Raw genomic sequence first — 10,726 nt, 5'->3', positions numbered from 1 at the left:
AAAACATTTTATACAGATTTTCTTTATATGAGACTGCTTTAGTCAATTTAATATTTCTATCTCATAATTTTTGCCAGTCTTCCAATTCTATAGAATATCCAAAGTTTTTGGCCCATGCTATCATTGTTTCTTTTACTTGTTCTTCTTCCATCTTTAAATTTAGCAGAAATCTATAGAGTTTCTTAGTCAAGTTTTCATCTGTTTTTAACAATATTTGATCAAATTCTGTCTGTTCTTTATAAAATCCCGTTGTCTTTACATCTTTTTCATATCTCGTTTGAATTTGCAAATATGGCCACCATGCTAAGTCAATACCTTGTCATTGTAAATCTTGTCTATCTTTCAATTTTCCTTTGTTATCCAAGATATCTTTATAAGTCACAACTTTGTCATAGTTAATTAAATTTGGGTAAGCAAAAGCTTCCATTGTTGAAAGCCATTCAGGTAGCTTAATATAAATTTTCTCCTTTATTCGTTCCCATTCTAAAAGAAGTGCATTCCTTATAAAATGGTTTTTAAAGTATCTGTGTGTTTTATTCTTCCCGTACCATAGGAAGACATGCCAACCAGTTCGTAGGTCATGCACCTCTAGGTACAACAGTTTTTTATTTCTCAGCATTATCCATTCTTTAAGCCATGGTAGGATAGCTGCTTGATAATATAGTCTCCAGTCCAGGAGTCCAAATCCTCCACTATCTTTAGCTTCTTGTAGCATTTTCACTTTAATTCGTACTTTCTTCCCTTGCCACATAAATCTCAGTATTGTTCCGTTTAGGTCATCAAAAAAGACCTTTCCCAATTTTACAGGAATCGTTTGAAATAAGAAGAGTATTTTCAGTAAAATATTTGTTTTCACTGTAGCTATTCTTCCTAACAATGATAGTTGAAGATTTTTCCACTTTTCCAAATCCAATTTTATTTGTTTTAACCATCTTTCACAGTTGTCTTCTTTTAATGTTACACATCTTGCTGTTAAGTAGATTCCTAGGTACTTAACTTTTTTAACTATTTGCAAATTTGTCTTTTTTGTAAGTTGACTTTTCTGTTTGTCTGTTAAGTTCTTTGTTAATACTTTAGTCTTTTCTCTATTTATTTTCAAGCCTGCCACTTCTCCAAACTTTTCTATTTTCTCCAACAATTTGGTAATTGTTTCAAGTGGTTCCTCCAAGATAAAAACCAAGTCATCCACAAAAGCTTGTAATTTATATTTTTGATATTTTATCTCCAATCCTTTAATTTCTATATCTTGTCTAATATTTCTAGTCAATACTTCCAATGTTAGTATAAATAACAATGGGGATAATGGACAAAGAATGGATAATGCTTAGAGACAAAAGACTATTATACCTAGAGGGACATGACCTACAAATTGGTTGGCATGCCTTTCTGTGGTATGGGAAGAATAAAATACATAGATACTTTCAAAACCACTTTATAAGAAATGCACTTCTTTAGAATGGGAAAAAATAAAAGTGAAAATTTACATCAAGATGGTGTTCAACAATGGAAGAATTTGCTTACCCAAATTTAATTAATTACAAAAAGTTGTGACCTATAAAAATATCTTGGACAATGAAGGAAAATTGAAAGACAGTCAAGAATTACAAGAACAAGGTATTGATCTATCATGGTGGCCATATTTGCAAATCCAAACGAGATATGAAAAAGATGTTAAAACAATGGGACTTTATAAAGAACAGACAGAATTTGACCAGATACTGTTAAAAACAGATGAAAAGTTGATTAAGAAACTCTATAAAAATCTGTTACGCTTAAAAATGGAGGAAGAACAAGTAAAAGACACAATGATAATATGGGCAAAGAACTTTGGATATAATATAGAATTAGAAAACTGGCAAAAGTTATGGGAAAGAAATGTTAAATTAACTAAAACAGTGGCATATAAAGAAAACTTATATAAAATGTTTTACAGATGGCATATGATACCAGTGAGATTAGCAAAAAGGCTTAAAAATACTTCAAACAAGTGTTGGAAATGTAAACAAAGACCAGGTACTAATTGCCATATCTGGTGGACGTGCCCTAAAGCAAAAAGATTTTGACTCAAAATACTTTTATGGTTGGAGAAAATGACTAAAAAACAAATAGACTTTAAGCCAGAATTATTCTTGTTAGGAATAATAGGAGCAAATTATGAGAAAGACTGTATATATTTAATTCTACATGTACTAACTGCAGCAAGAATTGTATTTGCCCAATATTGGAAAAATAAAAATTTACCAACTGAAGAAGAATTAATTAAAAAAAATTTAGAGTGTGCAGAAATGGATAGATTGATTTTAATGATAAAAGAGAAAGAAGACTCAGTGTATTTTAGAACATGGAATATTTTTTATGAATGGCTAGAAAAATGAGTTAGAGAGAAAGGAATGTGATATGTAACTTTGAATATATATTAGCAAGAAGAAGACTATCAAGCGATTAATTAACATATTGTTTATGATAATTAATTACACGTTGGTTTTTTATTCTTTAAACACATGAATCCAGACATTATGCTGTTTGCTAAATATTGAAAATGCTATTTGTAAAAACCCTAACCCCAACCCCAACCCCAACCCTAACCCAAATCCCGACCACAATCTCAACTCCACCCTATTCCTACTCCTATAAAAACTAATAGAATATATATATAAGACGTTTGGTGCTTCTCAAAGCAGTTTCACATTCCGTTCCCAGGCCAGGTGTCCTTGGTGACTAGACTATTCCAGTTTGACACTTCTGGTTCCTGTCAGCCTGGTTCCCTCCCCCCTTTCATCCTTTTTCTTCTCTCCAGCTCAAACTTTCTCTAGATTCCTTCCCTCACACTTTCAGTTAATGGCAGGATGCCAATAGGGTTGCCAGGTGTCCACTATTTGAGTGGACAGTCCACTTTTTTCACATTATGTTCACTATTTTTTTTCACAAAATAGTGGACATTTTTTTTTATTCAAAAGCTTTATGATGAAATGGTACGTAATCTAAAGCTGTACAGTCTACTTTTTTTTACTACTTAACCCTCCCCCCCCGCTTGTCCGCTATTTTTTGGAAGCAGACCTGGCAACCCTAGATGCCAATACAGTGAAACATAATGAAGCAGCTGAAGATGGCAGACCTGACAGCCTCACTTGGAATACTGCATCCAGTTTTGGTCACCATAATATGAAAAAGATGTTGAGAGTCTGGAAAGAATGCAGAGAAGAGCAACAAAGATGATTAGGGGGCTGGAAGCTAAAACATATGAAGAATGGTTGCAGGAATTGGGTATGTATAGTCTAATGAAAAGAAGGACTAGGGGAGACAAGATAGCAGTGTTCCAATATTTGAGGGGCTGCCACAAAGATAAGGCAAATTATTTTTCAAAGCACCGGAAGACAAGACAAGAACCAATGGATGGAAACTAATCAAGGAGAGAAGCAACCTAGAACTAAGGAGAAATTTCCTAATGGAATGGCTCGCCTTCAGAAGTTGTGGGTGCCCCATCACTGGAGACTTTCAAGAAGAGATTGGGCAGCTATTTGTCTAAAATGGTATAGACTCTCTGCTGGAGCAGGGGGTTGGACTACAGGTAGTCTTCAACTTAAAACAGTTTGTTTAGTGATTGTTCAAGGCCACAACAAGCACTGAAAAAAGTGACTTATGACCATTTTTCACACTTATGACTGTTCCAGCATCCCCATTTATTCATTACATTCGGATGCTTGACAACTGGCTCATATTTATGATGGTTGCAGTGTCCCGGGGTCATGTGATTATCTTTTGCAACCTTCTGACAAGCAAAGTCAATGGGGAAGCCGGATTCACTTAACAACAGTGTTACTAACTTAACAACTGCAGTGGTTCACTTAACAAATGTGGCAAGAAAAGTTGTAAAATGGGGCAAAATTCACTTAAGAAACTTCTCACTTAGCAACATAAATTTTGGGCTCAATCATGGTCATAAGTTGAGGACTATCAGTAGATGATCTCCAAGGTCCCTTCCAACACTGTTATTCTATGTTCTATGTTTTACTGCACAATATCCTTGAATAATAGTTGAGAACTGCATTGCTATTAAATCCTGGAATGATCCCTGTTGTAGTAAACATGCAATTGTGTATTATTAAACTGGTTCAGCCACAACTGGACAATGATATTGCATTGTTTCTGTTGATTGTTCCATGATACTACAACCATGGAGAAAATTGGATAGAACTACTAGAGTAACAGAGAAAAAGCAGGAGTTAATCTATAGCTGAAATGTTCTCTTATCCTACCCAGCCTCAAGCTTGTACTGTGTATCACTGCCATAAATCAATAAAAATGCATTCCTCTTACAAAATGAAAGTTGAAACGCTGTCATGAAAATCAACAAAAGTCAATGTTGACTTCCCTCCTAACTCTTCTTTTTGCAGAGTCACAGTTGAGGACAGGATTTCAATTGGGCAATCTTAGCCCATTTTGGAAACATTTATTTTAGCCTCTTACCTGGAGAATTTATAATGTAGTAGAAATTGGCAATGGAAACTGTGATGAAAGCAGACTGGTGGTAAGCACTGAACAATAAAGGCTAAAAACAAAAATAGGAAGGGTAAGTTGCTTTCCCTTGTCTCACAACCTCCTTCTGATATCCTGCAAATGCAACAGAATTCCAGGCACAGACATTCACCAAATCTCCCAATCCTAGTGTTGAAAATGGCATCATAAGGGGAAGGCATGTATAACATGCAAGCAAGGAGCAACGGATTCATAGGGAAACAGGAATTCCTTTGTGTACTCCAATTCACATAGTTCCTCCACAGTTCCTACAGCCCTTCATTGGATCAGCCTACCAAAAGATCTAATGGGAGGGTTTCTGATGCTGATAAAGCCTCATGGTGGGTGGCTTGGATGTTAGTACAACTCGGTAGCCACTCAACCAGTAATGAAGAACAATACCTGCTGTGTTTAGAACATGAGCCCAAGGTAGTCACATTAGAAACCTACAAGACTGGAGGTGCTGGAGGTACAGGCTATTGTTGTTTCACTCTATTTGAATTGCAAATATGGTTTGAACAATCCTTACTTCATTCCTGCAATCCAACATGTAAAAAATGAAATTAATATTTTTCCAGCCAATTATCCCTTAGGAGATTAGGACAATCTTTTCCTCTTGCTAAACTTCTACCTATTTTCCCAGATCAATTAATTATGTGATAAAGTCAGTTCTTGATACTTTATGACCAGCTTCATTAAGAAAATGATGTTCCTTGTTTATAATATCTTACCCTCTCAGCATTCCATAAATTAAACTGATATACCATGTTGAAACCATTATCCTTACTGTATGGTGTAACCTATCTTGGAAGCAATCAAGAAAAGCCATTAATTTTGAACCTCAGAATAAAAATTGGAGCATGCATCACCCACTTCTTGAGTGAATGAGTCATATATTTCATCATACAGCATGTAATACCTGTGTAGATTGACATGTGAAAGCCTCCTCAGGAGCTGTTTCTTGCCAAGAGAAAAGGCTGAAAGGCAAAAAGCTCTGAATGGCTTACTTTGCAGCTGAATTCTATGATCCTGTTACCCTAAAGCTGCTTTGCTATGTGCCCTATTTGTTGCACATATCTTGTATCAAACTTTGGGTGGGCCAAAATGAGCAGATAAAAGAACAATTGTGTACTATAACAAATGTTAAAACCACAACTATTAAAACCTGGCATTAAATTAAATTTTCATATAGTTAAACTTTCTCTATTTAATCTTATTCCCATTTTTGTTGGTGTTCCTTGATTTTTCTTACTACACCTTGCAGATAATTTGCATTTACTGCTATTAGTAAAAGTGAAAATAACTGAATAATCATATTCTCATAGCAGACTAGAGGAAGCTAAATTCCAACAGAACATGCTGAGAATACCATGAGCTAATTAATTATCTCCCCACTTAAGTAATAATCCAAAGCAAGTCATTCAATCAATGTGCATCTTATCCTGAGCTATTCCAATTGCCAGTTCTCAAGCTATAGTTACCTAGCTGTAAAGTTTTTTATTATTATTCTAAAGCTTAATGTCAGCTGTGAAAGTGAAACATAGCATCTTAAGATTTTTTGAAACCAGTATTTTTCACAGTAATTGTAATAATGGTTGCATGTAGCAGCAGGGGAAAAGTCCAGACACAGCCGCTGATAGACAGCAGGAATGGGATTTTGTAATGGTTGCACTGAATTCAGGAGCCAAAAGGAGAGGTGAGGCATGGGAAAACAAAAGGCTCGTATTCTCTGTAGAACTATATGTACTGAAAAGGAGAAGCCAGCTTTTCTCTGGTGGAAAATAAATCAGTATAGAGGCTTTCAAAACAACCTGATGTGGTGTTATCTGATAGTTCTAGAACAGGGTTTGATGTTATCTAATAGTTCTAGAACGTGCTACTGATAAGCACATGCACTGGTATACCTTTGGTGCTAACAGTCACTCAATAGAAAGGAAAATGACGGTGAAGTTTCATTTTCTGACCTTGTGGGTTGGTTTCGGAACGTTTCATTACCAGGCTAGGTAACACACTCAGCAAAGTTTAGGGGATGTCAGTGTCAGTGTCCTTTTATAAGGGCTTCAGGTGTGGGTATATCAAGTGAGGGTCAGGTGTGAGTCATCAGTGAGTCTAGTGATGGGTCTTGTGATGGGGAGGTTGCGTCAGTTCAGGGTCATTGGGAGGTGAACTGCTGGGGGGGCTTGCGTGTGTTGGTTGAGGGTGGGTGCTGTCTCTGGTTGGCTGTGCGGTTGATTTGATTCTGAGAGGTTCGTAGACTGGTTGTAGGTCAATGTGTTTGATGATGGAATTGCTTGAGGAGTGCCAGGCTCTGATGAACTCATGAGTGTGGTGCTTGGTAATGATTTTTAAGTTGCTCCAATCGAACTGGTGGTTTGGTGTCGGTGTGGATAGAGATTAAGGATTTGGGATTGTGGCATTTGACTGCCAGCTGGTGTTCGTGGATCCAGGTTTTTAACTGACATGATGTCTGTCCCACGTAGAATTGGTTGCAATGGTTACAGTTGATTTTGTAGATTACTTTGTTTCTTTCATCCTTCTGTATCTTGTCTTTGGTTCTGGATAATTCCTGGCGGAGTGTGGCTGTGGGTTTGTGGGCTACTGCTATTCCTAGGGGTTGGAGAATTCTGGCTGTCATTTTCCGACACCCCTTCTCTGCCTTTTCTTTCTGCCAGATGTCCCATTGTGTGTATTTACTTTAGCTAAATAATGAATCCCATAATCAGCATCTTGGAATTTGTATTAATAAGTGTTTCTCAACAGTGAGACAGGCAGCATATAAATTTAATAAATAAATAAATAAATAAATATAAATAAATGAATAAATAAATATTTCTATGATCCTATACAATACAGTACAAAAAGAGAGCCAATGTGATCATGGTTATGGCACCAGGCTGGAAACCACAAGATTGTGAGTCCCACCTTAGGCATGGAAATTGGCTGGGTTAGTCAAGCTTTCTCAGCTCACAATGTCAGGCTTGGGTAACAAGCCAGTCAGTCAATTCCTAATGCAAGCAAGGAGTGAACACTTGATTGATCCAAAAAAGGTAGACCTGCCCTTGTGGGAAAAATACTAAAAGAAAAAAGAAAAAAAATCGTACATGGTACAGAAGGACTGAGAGTGATACAAGACATCTGTAAGAATCTATGCTCTAATCCACAGCTCTTCAATTTGCAACTACTTCTCTTAGTCCTTGAGTTCTACCTACCATTAACAGAGACATAGCTTCTCGTTAGTGAGCAGCACTGCTACTTTCGCCTTTGGGGAAACCTTGTCAGCTTTCACTGTACAATTCAAAGTGCTAAAGGCTTATTTTGTAAGAGTTTGGGGGATGGTGCTGCATTTACATTCTGTTCCTGGGAAACTGGAGTAGCTCCTTTCTGGCCTATCCATTATGTTAAGCTTATTGATTTTGCCCCAGCTTTAACTGCTCTTCTGTTTAATTAATGACCTTCATTTTATTATTGTTTTACTATTTTATAATAAGCCATTGCAAGCTCCACATTGTAAAAAAAAAAAGAATAAGAGGAAGTGTGGCTCAAGAAAGAGCAAACTACATGTAATTAAAACATGCCTTGACTGAATAATTTTCAGACGTTTTACACTGGAGTCTCATTGGTGGAACTGTATTTCCTGCATCACTCATAACACACTTAATGCCTTGACACATTAAACAAACTATTCAAGGACCAAGAGTAGGTAAACAAACTTGTTCACCAAGGCTCTGTGATGCTGAGATCAGTCAGAAACCTTGGTTAGCTTTCATATCTTCTGTTTTGTTCTGCAAAAGTCAACCTTGTGATGGAGGTACATAAGCAACAGGCAATAATTTTCTCTTGCTCTTGCCTTATCTTGTGGTAAAATAGCTGCTACAATTTTCAGCATTTTTCCTAAAGGGAAAAAAAGATAGAAAACTCCATTTATTTTAGTAATACTGAATATAGAGGCATTGTTGCTGATTCCAAAGTTCACCTATATTTCACCTGCGCACATCTGGTCACTATGTTATGAAGTTTTTTGTTCATATAAAATGTTAATAATGGAGATACATGGATAAGGGTCTGTTTGGTTAACCTGCTCTTGCACAGGCACCTTTGTTCATTCTGGTAAGCTACAAGATGCTTTGCTGTGCTTAGAGTGTCTCTGGCCTAAACATTTGACCGATAGATGGCCTCCTCTCATGAGTGAACCTTTTCACTAGAATTTGCTTCACACGACCCATGAATTGAATTGCTCAGTTGGAAGGGGCCACTAAGTTTAATGTCCTACTCAGCAGAGAAGTTGAAATAAAAGCATCTTCACTTTAAACAGATCTTCTAAATGGGAGTCCACTACCTCTTTAGGCGATTGGTTCCACTATCAACCTGCTCTAATAATTCTAGCACTTAGTCTGTTTGGATATTGGCTTTATCGGTTGTGTGAATCCAACCATTGTGGTTCTTCAACTGTGATTTGTGGTTCAGTGTTTTGCAACAGATATTTCTTCCTACCCAAGAGGAAGAGGAGGTTCTGTTGGTTGTGATGCCTGGAAACCAAACCCCAGGCAAGCTTTCTGCTATATTTCTAGGAGGAAAAGTATTAGCAATATCTTGACGTTACCGTCCGTGCTCCGGAGGGAAATGTTTGGCAAGTTCCCTGTTTCGTTGCAAAGTTTCCCCTTTTAGGGATCAGGGCCCTTTTTATATACCTCATGCTACCCGGAAGTGCTTTATGTGACACCAAAGAAAGTAAGCTGGCTTGTGTTCTGTCTTTGCAGACCTTATTTATTTAATTAAGACCTTATTTATTTAATTCAATTTGAATGTGCCCAATTCCAACTGTACTTATAAACTGTTACTGAACAATAACTTTTTAATGTGAATAAAGGAGAAGAATATTAAATATGTGGTCAAAAACTATATTGTCTGCTGCAATTTCAAGTTAATCTGTCTTCTATTTTCATTTTTGCTGGAAGAGTTCTTGGATCTCTTAGAAACCCCCCACAATTCTTCATTAGCGTGCAAGGGAAAAATATTCCTAGGAACAGTGATCTTGTATTATAAAGTAGAAAAAAGAATGCTAAAATGATCTTTACTGGTACTAGACAGACCTCTCTGATACAAAGCACTGAGAATGAATATTACTTAATGTGAAATTTCACCAGAACTTGGTGGCTTTAAAATTGTATTTCCTTTTTGGTCATAATGTATTAAGTAACACATTAAACTTCCGGTGGCTCGGCAGCTGCCGAAGGAGGTTGTTTGACAGCCTCCCGTCCGGGACTGTGTAAAAATCGCCAAAACAGCGCGTATCAGCTGTTTGGCAATTTGAAACTTCTCTCCGGGCAAAGGAGAGAAGGAGAGCTTACTCTGGAGTAGGAGTCGAGTTCCCTAGTCTCCCTGGGTGCTCCCAGCGAGGCGAAGGTGAGAACTCCTCCGGAGCTCAGAGTTCCTCCATAGATCAGGACGTCTTCGCTACTAGCGAAGCCAGACGCCGTCTCCACCTCTGATGTTTTTTCTGAATTTAATTGTGAGTACTTTCAACAGACGGAGCTAACTAGGAAACTTGGACTTTTTATAAAGAAATTAAAACTTTGACTCAGAAGATTAAGTACTCTTCTCAAATGACTGAAAATTGAAAGTTAACTTTTGGAGAAAAAAAATGGCTGCGGCTTAGCCGCTTCTTTGTTCTAAAGAGACACTTTCACTTTCCTTCCGGTTGTGGATTGCTACATTGTTAAGACTGTAAAGAATTCTCAAAAAATAAGGAAAAATTAAAGTAAAATCTGTCTGATCTTTAGCTGCCTTGGACTGTATATTAAGACTTTTCTTAAACTTAAGAATGGCTTCTAAACGAGGTGTAGCTCCTGCAGCACTTAAATCAGCTGTTTCCTCTCCAGCTGTACAGACTACGCAACAGAGAGCTAAAACTCCTCCACCCTCCTCACCACCTTATATTACTCTAAAGGATCTGCAGGATTCTTTGATGCAGATGCAGATGCAGATGTCTAAACAAATTGTACAACAAATGAGAGTGGAGACAGAAGAGCTTCTTGTCAAAAAGAATGATGAATTGTGTGAGAGCATGTCTCAAATTTTTCAGGGCTTTGCTTTTCATATGGATCGTATAGAGAATCGTGTGGAGGAAGTGGGAGAAAAAATGGAAGGGATGGAGGAGAGAATGGAAAAAGTAGAAGAGAGTATAGAGATTACTCAAAATGATATTGTAATG

This window comes from Protobothrops mucrosquamatus, unplaced genomic scaffold (genome assembly GCF_001527695.2).
Source record: "Protobothrops mucrosquamatus isolate PMUCROS unplaced genomic scaffold, P.Mucros_1.0 scaffold352, whole genome shotgun sequence".
Lineage (NCBI taxonomy): Eukaryota > Metazoa > Chordata > Lepidosauria > Squamata > Viperidae > Protobothrops > Protobothrops mucrosquamatus.
This window is presented reverse-complemented; position numbering follows the sequence as displayed.